Source organism: Rhinolophus sinicus, linkage group LG05 (assembly GCF_036562045.2).
Source record: "Rhinolophus sinicus isolate RSC01 linkage group LG05, ASM3656204v1, whole genome shotgun sequence".
NCBI lineage: Eukaryota > Metazoa > Chordata > Mammalia > Chiroptera > Rhinolophidae > Rhinolophus > Rhinolophus sinicus.
This window is the reverse complement of record NC_133755.1, coordinates 133,066,892-133,083,759: the sequence shown is the minus strand read 5'-3', so window position 1 is coordinate 133,083,759 and position 16,868 is coordinate 133,066,892. Positions and strand designations below refer to the sequence as shown.

At 36.3% G+C, this 16,868-nt stretch overlaps 1 protein-coding gene and 1 pseudogene across 4 annotated transcripts in view; both read right to left on the bottom strand.

Moving 5' to 3' along the window:
- The window catches only part of GRIK2 (glutamate ionotropic receptor kainate type subunit 2), a 590,198-nt gene that overhangs the window by 36,547 nt on the left and 536,783 nt on the right, over positions 1-16,868 (bottom strand). The window lies entirely within an intron of this gene.
- On the bottom strand, positions 7,576-11,018 carry LOC109433757 (TBC1 domain family member 1; annotated as a pseudogene).

The following is a 16,868-nucleotide window of genomic DNA, read 5'->3' as shown; positions in this document are numbered from 1 at the left end:
CTACATTTCTTATTAATGTAATGTATGTTCTGATGCAAACCACTGAATTTCTTTGTATTTCAGTTTACATAATAGTCAAATCTATTTGCCAATCTCACAGGGTTTTTGTGAGGATCATATACGCACACTATGCAGTATTAAGATAATTCTGTAACTCTATTTTGTTAAAGAGAGCATAGTGCTATCAAATGCTTACATGTTACTTTTCTTAAAAATACCAAGAACTCTGGCAAAAAATGGCAAATTGGGTATCATATTTGAAAACATTTTTTGTCCTATGGCCTGATACCACAAGGCAAAAGAGAACAGGGCAAAGTACAACAAAATTTTGGAAGATGGAAGCAGATGAATCAGAAGTGAGTTAACCAACCTTTAGAAATCCCGTCCTCCACAAAAGTTTCAGAGATCAGCTTTTCTAAATCCCTCCAAAGCCAGAATGATCAAATGTTTAATAAACGTAGAATTTACTAAGAGACTGTCTTAAAGCAGTTAATCCTCAGAGTTGTTCTCTATCTCTGAGCAGCAAGGTGACTACTTCAGCCCACCCAGGCAGAGAACTAGAGATTATTTTCTGGAGAGGGAATAAGATCGCTTTGGACACAGTTGAGCCAGAGGAGACCATATTGAAACCAAAAGGAATAAGGTGAAGCCTATAACCATGTTGAGAACAGTCAGCCCTGTATCGGTCTTAGTTGTTAGAATTCCTCCAGTAAGGATAATGGAAACATTTTTTCAAGCAAAACTGAAGGGCTTCAAAGAGATGATGATGATGATGATGATGATGATGTAATAATAATAGTAGTAGTAGTAATTAACACATATAAAGAACAGCATGTGCCAGATATTATTCTAAATTACTTATAAATATTAAATTATTTAATTTTTACAAGAATTCTACTCTGTGGTAGGTATTTTAGTACCCATGTTACAAATGAGAAAACCAAAACATAAAGAGGTTAATAATTTGCCTAAATTCATGTGGCTACTTTGGCAAAACCATGAGTCTAACATGGACAGATTAGGTACTGAGTTCATAGTCTTAATGATCAATTCTGTCTAAAGACACATATTATGAATTTCCAACAAAATGACCCTATATCACGCTACAGTGAAGCTCATAGTTTGTCAGCCTTGAGTAAGCACCCAGAGTTTGCAGTGAGCTTCTTTAGAGACTATTATATATTATCAAAAAACCAAGAATTTGAAGGGAGTTTCTAACATGAAATATAAAGACTAAAACAAAGAAAATAAATCTCTTCAGAGAGGTAAAATATACTGCCCAAATAAAAAAAAAGTAAGTGCACTCTTGAAAGAAAATATATTCAGAGAACAAATCCATATTAAAAATATGATATCAAATATGAAAACCTCAAATGAAAACTTGGAAATTAAAGTTAAGAAAATCTACAGAGAAGTAGAATAGAAGAGTTTAAAAGACATGATAAAGGGGGAAACAATTCCCTGAGGAAGTAATAAGCACTGATATTTGAAGGATGAGTCCATGTCAACTATATGATGAGAGGTCAAGAACTTTCTCGACAGAGGGAAAATCAGTTAAGAGATGCTGTCTTGGACATAAATGCTGTAAGTTGGGGTAATTGAAGAAAGTACTCTTTGGCTGGAGTACATAGGAATATGGTACCAGAAGATGATGGAGAAATACACAAGGGACAACTAAGATGAACTTACCATTTATCTCAGCTTTCTAAACTTTAGGCTTTTTACTGCATCCAGGCCCCTGACCTTACTTTTACCCTGACGCTTACAGAAGTCAGATGGTCCAACCACTGAGATCCCTACACTCATTTTTGTTAAATCATTTACTTTAGAAAATGTGTAACTATAAACTCTTCTCCTTCTTCTCCTTCTCCTTCTCCTTCTCCTTCTTTTTACATCTTTGAAAGGTAATCCTATTTTTTTTAATTCTCTTGTCAGTTTTACAACCCAGGACCATCTTTCTCAAGGGCCAAAAAGCCATCGTTTTGTAATGAAAGAAGATAGCACCTCTATCATCCATTCTCTGTGGGATGATAGAAGTCTAACTTATGGGGGCACCTGCTCCAAATTGTAAAACTACCTCCTGTCATGAGGACACTAAAAGTTTATTTTTCCATTGGGTAAAGTCAATTAGCAAACCATGAATGACTATGATGCCTCTCCATCACAGTTCATGAAAACTTGTCCAGCTTTAAACACTTTTATCTCAGCCCTTAAAAACTCTCCAATTTCAGTGGAGTTAACCTCAGACTAAGTGCAGGCCTCTTTTCCTTATTGCAATAGCCTTGAATACAGTCTCCTTTGCCTATTTAAAATTTCCAGCATAATTTTTGCTTTGACAGGGCCAAGCCACTCTTCCATTTAAAACATAAATATTGAATTACTCAGATATGCTGCATGACACATGTGGCTAACAACTGTAGATATTAACCAGGTTCCAAATCATTGCAAACAGTTAACATGCAAGGACATCATGGATATTTGTATTCATCATAGGAGCAGAGAGGAGCAAAAGCAGATATGAAGCAAATTTGAGGAGGCAATCATATTTGCATTGTGAAGAAACCGCTAAGGCTGCTATGTGGAGAATGGATCAGCAGTGGCAAAGGTAAATGTAGGAAGATGAATTAGGAGCACATAGCAGCAGTCTAGGTAAGAAACAGTACAGGTACTGGGAAAGTGCTGTTGGAGACAGGAAGAAATCTGAAAACTCAAGGTGTGTGTGTAATGGATAATACTTGGTCATTATTGGAATATAGGAAGTAAAGATTTAGGTTGACTTCTTGCCTTCTGATTAATCTTGAGAGTCACTGAGAGAGAAAAAAACTGAAAGAAGTTTATGTTTTTGGGGGGAGAAAGTTCATATGTAGTAACTTTGGAGTTGAGTGGAAAAGTCAAGACTGAAAATATAGCTTTTGGAGTCCTCTTGAATATAGAAGACAAAATATTGGATGGATGAGAAAACAATTATAGAGGAATAAGAATCCTAAGGTCAAACTTTGTGCAATTTTGAATTTCAATGGCTGACAGAGAAGACTGAGTCTGCAAATGAAATAGAAAAAGAATAAACAGAGACTAAGGAAGAAAATCTGGAAAGTGTGGTGTGGAAGAAATCAAGGCAAGAGAATATTCAGTGAGAAAGTGGTCACCTGTAGTGATTTGCCAAAAAAAAAACACAAAAGATGCACATGATGGGAACTGAATAACATCTTTGGATTTGGAAACAGTGTTCTTTGGTTATTTTAGCAAAAGCTAACTTAGTGGAGTGGAGCACTTAGAAGTAACACAGAAATAGATTAAGAGAGAGGAATGTAAAATGGAGCCAGTAAATGCATAAATAAATAAATAGGGCACTGAAGAGGAAACAATGCAGGGAAGTGCATAGAAGAACGTTTAACTAAGATTTTCAAAGACTGAACATATTTGTGCATGTTTAAATGCTAATGGGGAGAATTTCAGGAAAAAGGAGACATTTAACATGCCAGAGAAAGGAAGAACAATCAATAATGCAAACATTCTAATAAGATGAGTCTCAAGGAGAATAAAAATAGATTTAAAATACTGCACGTGCCTTGATCTCTGAATTCAAAATATTGATATTAAACACATGTGGAATTATACTTACACTCTAAGTTCTATTGTGTAAGGATGAAATATGAAGCTTTAACTAAATTTATTTTTAATAAAATAGAAAATTATGGCATGTTTTCAAAGTAAAATAGACTATAGGATCTCTTAGTTTGAAATCAACTGATGGAGGCTACACAAGTTAAAGATTAGGAATCAAAATTCATTTAATGTCAACAGGGAAGTAATTAAAAATAGAATTAATCACATGTAAATATGTGAAGTGTGAAAGCTGTATATAAATTTAAGAGAAAGGAAATATCAAGCTGCAATATGAACTAGTTGTTGGTGAAAGACAGGACATGTTGAAAGAACCACCTGTACTATGTTGGGCTCAATCTCCTGTCATGATGGTTAGTTGCACGCAGTGCAGTAGCTACTGATCATCGCTAAGGGATGTGATGAAATCATGGGATGGAGACTAAGCTGCTGAGCTGAAATGCACAGTCTTTGAAGGTCCTCTGACCACAGTGATGCAGAGAATCAAGATAGACCACCAGGAATGACTCAAGAATTGGGACGCAGCTTGGCCCTGTGCATTGCTGCTGACAAATTGACTAGAAAAGACTGTCCAGCAGAAATATATTATTAAAGAGAAATATGAAAATCAAAAATCAGGTAGTAAGCTAAGCATGAAATAATATAATTCTCTGTAAGGAGAGAGCTAAGATAATGACAAATTAGAGCATAACAGAGAAGCTGCTCAGAGTATAGCCAAGTACAAAAAAAAACTAAATTAGTGGGGGATGAATATAAAGAATATCTTGTTTCACTCCTTTATTTCACAGATGAGAATACTAAGGCTACTTGATAAGAAAAAAGAATCACTAGAAAAGGTAGATTTGTAAAGAGAAACATGATGCCAGGATACATGACTTCATGATTTTATGGAAGATTTTTTTTTGCATTTTTAATTAAATTTATTGGGGAGACAACATTAGTAAAATTATACAGGTTGCAAGTGTACATTTCTGTAATACATCATCTATATATCTAATTGTGTAAGATAAGATACCTTCTTTGGCAAAACTGTGAGCGTTCCTAAGTATTATCTTTATAGTTATGCTGTACATAGTAATTTGGATAAAGTCAATCAAAATAAATTAAATCATGTCTCAGAGATATTTCTTAAAATGCATATGAAAATCAAAGCTCTACAGAAAAGAATATTTAAAATTTTCTAAGTAAAATTATCTTATTTTCTCATGTAACTGAACCCTATCACAATGAATACTAGAATCAATTTCTTTTTCTTCTTTATTTTTTTATTTTTTTTTTGTGCCCCACATTAAAGACACTTTTCTTTTTATGTTAGATTGGATGGATTTAGGAAGTCAATGTTCAGCAGTGTTTATTTTATCAAAATGCTGAGGCTCATAAGCTGATTTGATTTCTGCTACATCAGCATAAAACAAATAAAATCAGTCTATAATGTACTGTCTTTTTAGAACAGCAATTTTCCTGGGCTATGAAACAACAATAAAAAAAGAAAAGAAAATATTCTTGTCAAGAATAAACTTATAAAGAATAAGAACTATGCTTTTTAAAATTCACAGATGCCTAATGATTTTGTGCTTTAAAAAGAACATTCAGTGTAAATACCTAAAATAGTATTTTAAACATATAGTTTATGATTTAAAACTTAAGGATATATTAGCATTAGCTTCTGACAGAACTCTAAATAATGTTTGCAGCCTGAAATCATTTGGCTATTTGCAGATCTCCAATGACTAGTGGGTTTAGGCAACATTTCCTAAATATTTTGGAGAGAGATTTTAAAACGGGTAAGATATTACTGTAAAGATAGGGCTTTGAAATTTTATTTCTATCCCTTTTGAAATGTTATGAGAGCTACTGTGTTTCCCCAAAAATAAGACCTAGACAGACAATCAGTTCTAATGCATCTTTTGGAACAAAAATTAATAGAAGACCCAGTATTGTGTTATATTGTATTATACCTGGTATCATATCACATATCATATCATATCATATCATATTATTATATTAAAGACCTGTTCTTATATTATAGTAAAATAAGACTGAGTCTTATATTAATTTTTGCTCCAAAAGACGCATTAGCGGTGATGTCCGGCTAGGTTTTATTTTCGGGGAAACACGGTAACAAAGCAAGGATTACTATTATATTATTCATAGATCTTTTTTTCTTATTGAGGACAGCATGTTTTATAAATACAAAGCCATCTTTTTTAAAAAAAATGTTTGGCTGAAATTGTTTCAGTACACAAATAAACTCTTCACCTCTGTTCATTTTGCTTGCTGTCAAATACAAATTAAAATAATAAGAACCATCTTGTGCTCATTGGATTTGTTTTTATAAACCTGTCAGAGCCTAAAATATGATAAGAAAATAACAGTATCAATGTTGCCATGACTTCTGGAAGCAAGAATTTAAAATTAACTTTTTAAGTATGTTCTAAAGGAAAGTTACTTTCCAATAATGAGACGGATAACATTTAACATTAAATTTGTTTGAAATATCATAAATAACCACAAAGCATCAATAGTACAAAGAAAATTCAGTACTATTCTATAATATGGCTAATTTTAAATAATATTAGAAGTGTTGACTGCAGCTCAGATTCTTTAATGAAGTTAATCAGGTGGTACAATACCCAAAGCATCATGAAGTAACCTAAAAAATACTTTATATTAGAAACCCATTTATTTGGACTTAAAGAAACATTCATGAAGAAAATGTTTTATCTCCTAAACCATAAGGTCTGATAAAATTAGTTGAACTTTGGTATGAGGATAAATATAGTGAAATATCTGAAAGAAGAGGTAGTAATTTTTGACCATTTTTCATAATCACCAAAGTAAATTTGGTGGTATTTGGCACTTACTCAAATTATTCCTCTTCAATAATCTCCACATGAACAATTTTGTTTCTAATATCAACTTCAATATTTTGTTATAAATGCTATAATAATCTTATTTTGTTTTGAAAAGTCAAATGTAATAGTTCCTAATATGGGGCTTGAAAAAAGCCCATACCGAGGTATCTCTTAGTAGAAGAGAATTTGGCTGAGATTTGCATTTTAATTTTTTATTACAGTAAATAAATTACCAACAATACTGGAACATATGTGTCAGGTAAGAACAGCTGAGCCCTATCTGGACTCATGTGACCTTGGTCACTAGGAAATTAGAGTTAATTCAGGAAAACAGGGCTGAAGCCATATGGGGTTCATATCAAAGGTGGATCTGAGGCTAGTGCAGTGATCTGAAAGCATTTGGTTGTTAGCAAACCTGTCAGTCCTTGGACTAATTCTGGCAGTTTTGTCTCAAAGCATCTGCAATCTCTTAAAACAGGAAATTTGAAGGGAAGGACAATGAAATAGAGGGAATTGCTCTTCTCGGTGTTACTGAGAGTTAAAAGAGAAATAAGAGTGTGACCGAGCATAACATGATAAATACAAAGCAGAGCAGTTAAAGCAATTTGGTGCAGTTAAGGGCAGTTATCCTTTTTAGGGATTTGAACCAGTATTTGATTGTGCATGCTGCATCATTTAAACACACTCTTCTTTAAATGAGATATCTTGAACTTTCCTGGTCAAATGTTTTCTTTTGTTTCTAATAATAGTAATCAGAAATTATTATCAGTTTGACAATTTATTTTTTTTTTCTGAAAAGGGAAAAATAAAAGTTTATTTTTGTGTATGTCATCTAAATCTACTAATTATAGTAACTAAAACTGGAGAAGGGACAAACTAAAACCTAAACAACAACAAAAACCTTGGGATATTTGTGCCCCCTGAATTGCAAGCTTTAGTTCAGAAGAATATGCCTGCTGGCAAGCTAGTTTTCTCCCTGAGAAGCCTGTTTCACATTTCAATTTCTCCCTCCATCATTTTCTGTTTTTCTTATTTAAGGCCTGGACAGTGTCAGCATAGTGGTGCAAGGTCTCGTCCAGAGCAATACCCTGTGGAAGTGCTGTCCCCTGTGCTTGTCAGTATCCCATGGGCTTGGGCTGTGTGAGGTCAGGCTGTGGACCATCCAGCTCTACAGTCTGTTTCTGAAGCTCCTCGCCGTCTGCCGCAGGGCTGAACCTCTCCAGCTCTAAGGCAAGGGCTGCCTGCTTCAGCTTGCTTTTGCTGGTCAAAATCTTCTCAACTGTGGCTTTGAGACTTTGGATTCTACCATTTGCTACCTGTAGTTGCTCAAGGAAATCACAGTTCTATTTGCATATGCTGCTCTTGGTGTCTTCTAATTTGTCCATTCTTTGGTTGTCACTGAGAGGAGAGAAATCGATAAGTTCTTCTTGAAGCATATGGTACTCAACTTCATAAGCTTGTAACTGTTTAGAGATGTCCATCTCAAACACCTGATTGATGGTCTTTTCCATTTGCACCAAGCCCAAGTTGGGTAGTATGCTTTTTTTTTGTAAAGTCAGCTATGGTTTCTAGGTTTTCATGCTGCAGAATCAAGGGCTTACGGCTTCCCAACTGACTTAAAAGCAACTTTAAATATGACCTCTGATCCCTGAAGAAAGATCATATCAAAGACTCTGGCCACAAACCCCAGTGGGAATGGTGAGGCAAACACCACGAGACACCAGAGGGCGGCCTAGAGACTGGGGCCCAGTCTCGTGCTCCTCGAGGTGATTGCAGAGGTCTCTGTGGTAATCGTGAAGAAGCCTCGAGAGGGGGTACATCTGGATCTGTAAAATAACGATGTCCTGCTGATACTGTTTCCACAGTGCCTGTCAAATATCAGAAACTTGAGCATGAGAAATGCCTCTTCCTCACCCATGCAAAGCAGCAAAATGCCTGCTACAATGCTGAGACCTTGGCAATATTCTACTTCTCGGTCTAGAGGCCAATAGGCTTTCAACATGCTGTAAAATGACAGTTGCCCTGCCTCCAGCTGGGCTGAGAGGTACAGATGAGTTAGAAAGGTTCTGCCCAAAATTGATAAAAACTGTGCTGCTGGGAGGTGAGCTGTTTTAAGAGTTCTTTGTCTGGTGTATCCTCTGGCTGCTGTTTACTGGGACACTGGTGTTTGAAGATGGTATTGCTCTGTGGAATTTCCAGATTTCACCCCAGTCATGATGTGGCCCACCTTGCCCAACAACTGAATGCATTTTTTTGATGTCACACTTAATTTTGGATCTTCCTGGAGTGCTCAGCATTTTTCCCACTCTGTGGTTACTTCTTTAAGACAAGGATTAATTTCTTCCTATAATCAAGCTTCAGGCACTTGTTCAGCAAATCATTTTCAGAGGCTTGCAGTTTCTGATTTTCCTTGTCCATTTTGAGGAGGAGTATCTGTTGTAGAATCGCCTTTTGCCATATTTCTCGAAGCTCGCAAGATGTCCTTTTTTCCTCCCCTCTGGTACAGGGCCAAAGGGTCCATCTTCACAAACTGGTTCTAATGGAGATCACAGGGCAATCTCTCCTGGCTCAGAATAATCTTCATATTTTCTGGGAGAATCACATGCTTTCTATGGGGTTGCCTCTCAGAGGAACATCTGCTGCTTCCACAAGTGTCTCCGTGTCTTTAAAAAGGTATCAATAGCATCACCAAGATGGGTGGTTTGGGTTTCAAAGTCTTTTTGTTCATGAGAAGTCTCTGTGCTCATTGAGTGATACTTCATAAGTTTTCTCTGCGAGACCCCTGAAGACCTCTGAGCTGGTTCTAGGAGTTCCTGGCATTCTATAGGGAAATGATTCAGGGTGTTAGCATCCCTTCTGAAACCCTACTGGGGAGAGAGCAGGGCCCGCTCTTCTGCGGGGTGGCTCTCCGAGTCACTGGATATGTCTGTCATCTTAGGAGCTGAGAGCCTGAAGGAGCTCTCTGAGACCAGCAAGGCCTCCTTTTCACACACAGATGGCTCTTTGCTGGTGTTACTTAAGGTGCCAGACATGGCGCTGTCCACATACAAACTGGTGGAATGCTCCTGACGGTCTCTGACTTTATTACCCCGGAAAAAATATTTTCTAAAGACTCTGTTTAAAGATCTCTTCACTTTGTTTTTCAGCATATCCAGCCTAAATCAAGTGGCACTGGATGGTAATTTACTTCCAGTAGTCTCTGCTGCAATCTGTGATGCGTGCTTTATCTCCCCAATATGGATGTGAACTTTTTGTTTTTCTTCATATAAACATCTCAGGAAAGAAATCATCAGTTCGTTCTCTGGATGCTCCTTTGATGGTCTCAATTTCCGAACCTCCTCAAAAATCAATGCTTGCTCCTGATTAATGTCAGGTGCTCCTGGAGTTCTAGTTTGGTTTGGGAAGAATTCATTCCCTCTATCCATTCACAGAGCTTGTGCAGGCCCTGCAGGGGCAGCCCTCACACAGTGGAGTTGGTGCTTTTGTCCGCTGCACGGCAGTCACCATGCAAGTCTGTTTCAGAGTCATCATAATTTCAACCAGAACTTCATTTGTGCACTGAAACACAAAGACGAAATGAAAGCTTTCACCTCCTGAAGATTTTCTGCAGATAAACCCAGAGTGGTCCACGTGTCTAATACCCTGAGAGCAAATGGGTATCCCCTTCAAATTTTTCTGCAATACTCTTCTTTGGTGTCAGGACTGATGAGGTAAACTTCAGATTGAGCATTCGTGACCACAGTTCGATTTTGCTAAGTATCTGTGGTCTGACTGCACAATATTGTGTCCTGGTGAGATGGTTCTCAATTTTGTTTTCCTCAAGAGCTGCAGAAATGACTACTTCAAAGGCTTCTGTCTTGAAATTCCTTCTTACAGGCCAAAGAGTGCAACCCAGTCTGAGAGAAGGATGTGTGCTTCGGCCCTCTGGTCCAGCTCCCCACTCCCAGTCCCCTGGAGCACAGATCGGAACCTATCTGTGAAGGAAAACCCTCCCACAGGACTAGCAGTCTCACAAATCTGGGAGATCAAGTCAAATTCGGCTTTCCTGCTACAACTGATGTGATTGAACTTCTCAAGCACATATCGATTAGGGCTGGCAGGGACTTCTTGTGCGCCACCATCACCGGGCCACAGAAGAGCACCTTGAACTTCTTGGCAAGTGTGTCCTCAAACTCCCACTGGCAATGGAGCTCTTCTTGGCAGGTAATCTTCCCAGCCTGGCAGAGGGAGCTGATCTCACAACCTGGCTACCCAGCTGAACAATGTTTCTCTTCATATAAACATCTCAGGAAAGAAATCATCAGTTCATTCTCTGGATGCTCCTTTGATGGTCTCAATTTCCGAACCTCCTCAAAAACCATTGTTTGCTCCTGATTAATGTCAGGTGCTCCTGGAGTTCTAGTTTGGTTTGGGAAGAATTCATTCCTTCTATCCATTCACAGAGCTTGTACAGGCCCTGCAGGGGCAGCCCTCACACAGTGGAGCTTGTGCTTTAGTCCCCTGCATGGCAGTCACTGTGAAAGTCTGTTTCAGAGTCATCGCCGGCGGCCGGGCGGCATGCCCCGTGGAGTGGATGGAAGGGGTGCGGGGTCCAGGGAGGGGACAGGGGCCATGACTGCCTTCCACCCCCGTGGAAGCGGGCTCCTCCTGGCTTATCACTACCCAAGAGGTCTCTCTCTCACAGAACTGCCAGGCCCAGAAAGGGCAATTTTGACAAATGGAAAAAAAAAAGAAGAAGAAAACTGGACTTCACTGGATGAACAATTTCTCAACCCTATCTAATTAAAAGCTTCTCGCCAATTTCACAGACTTGTTATAAGGAATAAATGAGAAAACCTATATAAATCGACTTTTAACAAGTTATAAAGCTCCCTAAATATGTAAGGATTTTATTCTTATTGTGAGTTTTATGTAATCAATCAATGGAGAAACAGAGTAACTCTATGAGAAGACTGTAGTATGTGCCAGCCACAACATTCTTATATCTTTGCCTTTACTTTTTGTAAAATTTATTATTTTTAGGAATACAGAAACATGCCACCTATCCCCCCTACCCCATAACCTGACCTAATAACCCTAGTGAGCAAGATTAGCAAAAGTACCCTGAGCCTTGCTGAGGGAGGATCATTGACCAATGTGGCTTAATATCCAACATGAGACCTTTCCAAGTATGGAGCCTGAGGGACTCAAAAGTTTTCTTTTAAATCTCAGCTCATTTGATTGATTGATTCACTTGCTTACTCATTCACTCACTTGTTATTGCATTTTAATATTTTTTGCACACCAGCTTGGTGTAAAGGACGGTGCCAGGCACTGTGCACACCAAGGTTAACCAAAAACAAATCATGCCCTGTCCTAGCAATACTTAAAGTCTCATAATGCATGGCAAGTAAACTAAGAATTTTAAAATGTTGTGATAAATGCCATGACAAATGACAGCTGAGGTGGAAACTAAATTGATGACAGAAAGTCAGAGGAAGTAATTCCAATTTCTTAATTTAAGATTCAGTCCAGTCACAGTTTTGCTGGGCCTCACTCCTCCCTGTAATTGAAATTCTGCATTATGAATAGGATGGCCAAAAAAGAAAGAAAAGAAAAAAATATTTGAAACTCTTAAAACAATTATTATTCTTACTTTGTCAGCTCCTTTTCTATGGTTTCTAAACTTTTTTGGGAATGATGCAAACTTTATGATATATATTACACACACACACACATACACACACACACATATAGACAAAACCTTATGTATATTAAACTATACACGAAATGGTATATTTTTTGTACTATTTGCTGTAAACTTATATACATTAAAATATACACCAAATGGATGTTTTATTTCTAAATAGTAAATAAATTACCTCGGTTGGGTCCTGGGGATCTGAGGAGAAGAGACAACCAGCTCTAACCACATCTCTGTCTACTGGCTGGAAAAGCCTATTTGATCACAATAATCATGAATTTAATATGTATAAAGTAATGACATCATGACTATATGAATCATTAATCTAAGGTACATTTTAAATAGAAGAGCCATACTCTAACCTAAAGGCTTGAACTGGCCATTTTCTCCAGCTGGAATATATTTTTCTTCCAGCTGGCACGTATTAGTATGTATGTGTGCCTCACTCTGTCACCCCACTCTGATCACCATTTCAAGAGAACTTCTATGATTTACCTTATTTATAATTCCAGTTCCTCATTTATCCCATAATGCCTCCTACTTTTTTTCTTATTCATAGCATTTAATAACTATGTAGAATATTATATCTTTCCTATTTTTATTTATGTATCTGTTCAGTTTCTATCTCCATCCCTACAAGATAAACTCTATGAAGTCTGCGATTTTTGTCCTGTTTTGTTCATCCCTATAGCCCCTATACTTAGAACAGTGCCTGATATATGATAAGTATATAAATAAATAAGGAAAACATGAATAAGTAAATGAATAAATGTATTCTATCTATTGTGCTAGAATTTAAAAGATAGGTATTAGTCTAAGCTTTCCTATAACCAAGTTTAAATGATATTTGATGAGTAATTTCATCTCTAGAACTCAATTTGCTCATCTGCAGAATAAATGGGTAAGACTATATAAATGCTAAGATATCTTTTATCAGAGATGGTCTATATAACTACACATATTTTGAAGAATAACTAGGCACATTAACTTCTTTCTTTCATATTCTGCTCATGGCTTAATTTAATAAGGAAAAGAATGCCACTGGCCTAGTTTTAAGAAAAGTATAAAGAAAGCCCATCATTACACTGCATAAATAATTTTAAGCTCTATTCCAATGTTAAATTGTAGCTTTAATGTATTCATAAAACTACTAGGATGCATTTCACATTCCACAAGTCTCATGATGGGAAGTAGGATTACTATCCTCTTTGTTTTTTTCCCCCATGTTTAGATGGTCACTGTCCTATCCCCTTTTGAAAACAAAACAAGGTACGAAATCCTGATCTTTTAAGGCACATGCCATACAATCTTACTACAATGATTCTCTTCATTTGAATGAATATTTTATTCATTTTCTGGATATAGCCATAAGTCCTAGAATATCATAGTACCCAGATATCTGTCTCTCCTCAATGATGAATGTTTAACAACTGGCTTTCTGGAAAATAGGGTGAGGCCCAGATTTGTGGTGTTTCCTGGTTTTTATGGTTTAAATATTCCCACTATTGCCATTTTTAAGTATAGACAATAGACATGAAATCAACCAAACTATAAAATTCCTGAATATTCAATTTCCTCAATTTAATATAAACCAGCTCCAGAACATCATTGCTCTTCCTTCACTGAAAGTCCTAAGTGATTTCTGTTCTTTGACAATCATCTCCAATGACTTTCTTACCAGCACCTTAGCCTCCCAAATCCACAGTCATATAATGTTGTATTTATCAACACCTGAATTTGCTTTACTTTCAAAATCTATTACCATAGTATCTTACTCTATGATTGCAATCCCTTTTTATCCTAGTTTACTATTCAACTTCTTTACTGGTCACATTTCCCAATCTCATTGGTGTCTGACACCTATTAATGACCTACATTCTAATTCATTAGCTCCTTCTCTTCTTTATATTCCACTTTGTTCACATGCGTGTTCATGATCTATCATTTCAAAATTAATGTTACTAATACCCTAAACTCACTAAACTTTCTTTTCTTTGAACCACCTAACTAACCTCAATCCTAAATAAACCCAACTATCCACTTCCTCTGAATCTGTATCATGGCGAGCACAGCATTATTGGAGAAAGTCATACTACAAAGTATGAGTTTAAGTGAATGCTAAACAGTACCCAGAAAGTATGCTTCTCTCAACTTATTCTATACAATGTGTATTTCAACTTTCTCTCCTTTCCTGAAACTCAAAATCTTCTGTGGACTCATTCACTGTTGACAGCTGATCTTGCCTTTGCTTCTAAGGTACATTTTAAACAGAAGAATAGAAAATAATGAAGCCATGTATGGGAACAAAACTAATCTAAAACCTTCTTAGATCAAAAATATCCTTATATCGTAATCTCTCTGCTTCGCTTTCTGTTGTTACCCTTCCTCCCACAGAGAACCCTTCATTTTATGGTTTAGATTTCACCACATCCTTTGTCTTTTTCAGGAATCGTACATAATTGTTTCTCTCCTATAACTCTTCTTTACCTGATAAGATTTAAGCATGTGTAAGTCTTTTAGATCTTAACTTCCCTTTCTCTAGTTCACATTCTTTCCCCCCTGAACCGTCTTTCTAAACCTCAAACTTGGTCACGTCAACCCATGTTAATAGGGTTTATGATGCACTCTTCGTGATAGGGCAGATTTATTTGACATGTTCCCTGTGCCTTCCTAGACTAATTCTATGTTCCCATAGTATGTTGCAGCCAACATTTTAATTATACATTCTATTTAATGATTGATTAATTTCTGTATTCTTCATGACTCTTGTTGAGTCATGGTTTCTAGGTATATCTCTATACCTAACACAGGTACTGACAGAAAGGCATTCTATGGATATTTGAAAGAATGAATGGTGTACACTAATGAAATCATAACTAGACAATTAGCTATGAAGCACGGGGTTACTATAAAAGGTATAATATAATTGAAGATGCATTCTAAGGAAAAATTCAATAATACATTTTTATTAATTCTGAGAGGTATCAACTATACATAAAGTCAGAGAATAGTTGAAGGAAATATTCAGATCAATCATAAGCATTTATTAAATCTCATTTTCATGTTGATAAGTTTAAATAATAGGCTAATTACCATTAACATTGTAATCCATTAAAGGAAGACTTGGGTCAATATTGCTACTGCTAATACAAGTACCACACATTCTTAGCTGCTTTTCTTAAAACTACTCTTAATTGAGAACTTACTATGTATAAGATGCTATGCTAAGCAGTATAAGAACATACAGTTAAATCCTCATTTCCATCACAAAGATGAGAAAAGTGAGATTAAGGTAAATATCTAGCACAAGATTTAAAGCAGATTCTTAATTTATATAGTAAAGCAAGTTGCTGTGAGTTTTAACAGTAGACAATTTTGCTGAAATTGCTTTTCTGTAATTGGTCATTGGTATTACTTAAGACAGTGATTTAGAGATAAGACAAAATATACTTTCCAGAATAAGTACTATAAGACGAAGCAAAATAGATGCAAGACAAGAGATTCAGGCTAACAGATTAAACAATGGTAAGTTTAAAAGTAAATGCCCCAAATTCCTTTGCAAAAGAATAATATATGTAATGAAACCTCCCAAACACAAAAAATCCTGTAGAAATACAAAAAGAAAAAAAGATAGAAAACTACAGAATGATATGCATAGTACCATTTAGTTGAATAGTTTTCAAGAAGTACCCTTTGAAATTAATTTCAAAAATGATAATTTCAAGTATGTGTTAAGTGATTCCTAAATAAAGCTAAAATTAATCATAAGAGGGTGGTAAGAATAGTCTGAGTGTGTACGTGTGTGAGATACACTGGCAACCTGTTCCATTCCCATGACATGCTCTAAGCAGGCTTAAACCCACTAGGGAGTGCAGGAAAAATATTTTAAGCAGGTAGAGGCTAAAATTGATTGAATCCCAGGCCAATTTATATGGAACATAAGTAAATATTCACTATTTGCCAGCATGGGGTTTCTTCCACACAGCAGTGGCTAGAATAGGTAAGGCAGGGTAGCTATACAGTTACATGGTTTGTTATTTGACACTGTCATCTAGCAAAGGCAATGGGAGAAACAACCTACATGTAGCTTAGAACCTTAACACTTTTGCATTGAACTAAAATTAGTTTCCACATGAGAGCATCCTTTGTTTTGACACAAATCTCTACTAGAATCATCTGTCGGAACATAGAGGGGAGACAGGTAGGTCATATGTGGTGATGCCTTTAATTAGCATTTACTTCCCATCATCCAATAATCATTTCATTTAGTATAAACTTTTGAGTTGTCTTTTATGTATTGTCTCAACCATATTGGCAATAATTTTTCTTTTTCTTCTATCCAGGTATTCATTTTTTTACCAACTTATATATATATTTTAAATAATCCCATCTTTGAGTTAGTGTCCCGTACCTGAGTGACTATAGGTCTGATTCCATTTTATTTTTGCTTGCAAAAGCTTCAAGTTTCCTTTTGTTCAGTAGTTCCATGATAGGAATGCAACTGTCACTCAAGAACACTGTCACTCAAGAAAAGGAGACCGAACCAAACCTTTTATACCAGACCTACGTTGTTTCCCAAATAAGTCCAAACTTGAACTATATTTGATCACAGATAACCTTTTACAACCCATAGAACTTTCAACTTCTCTTCCAAATGTAATGTTCACATTTTCAGAGTGGATTACCAAAATATAAAGTACAATAGT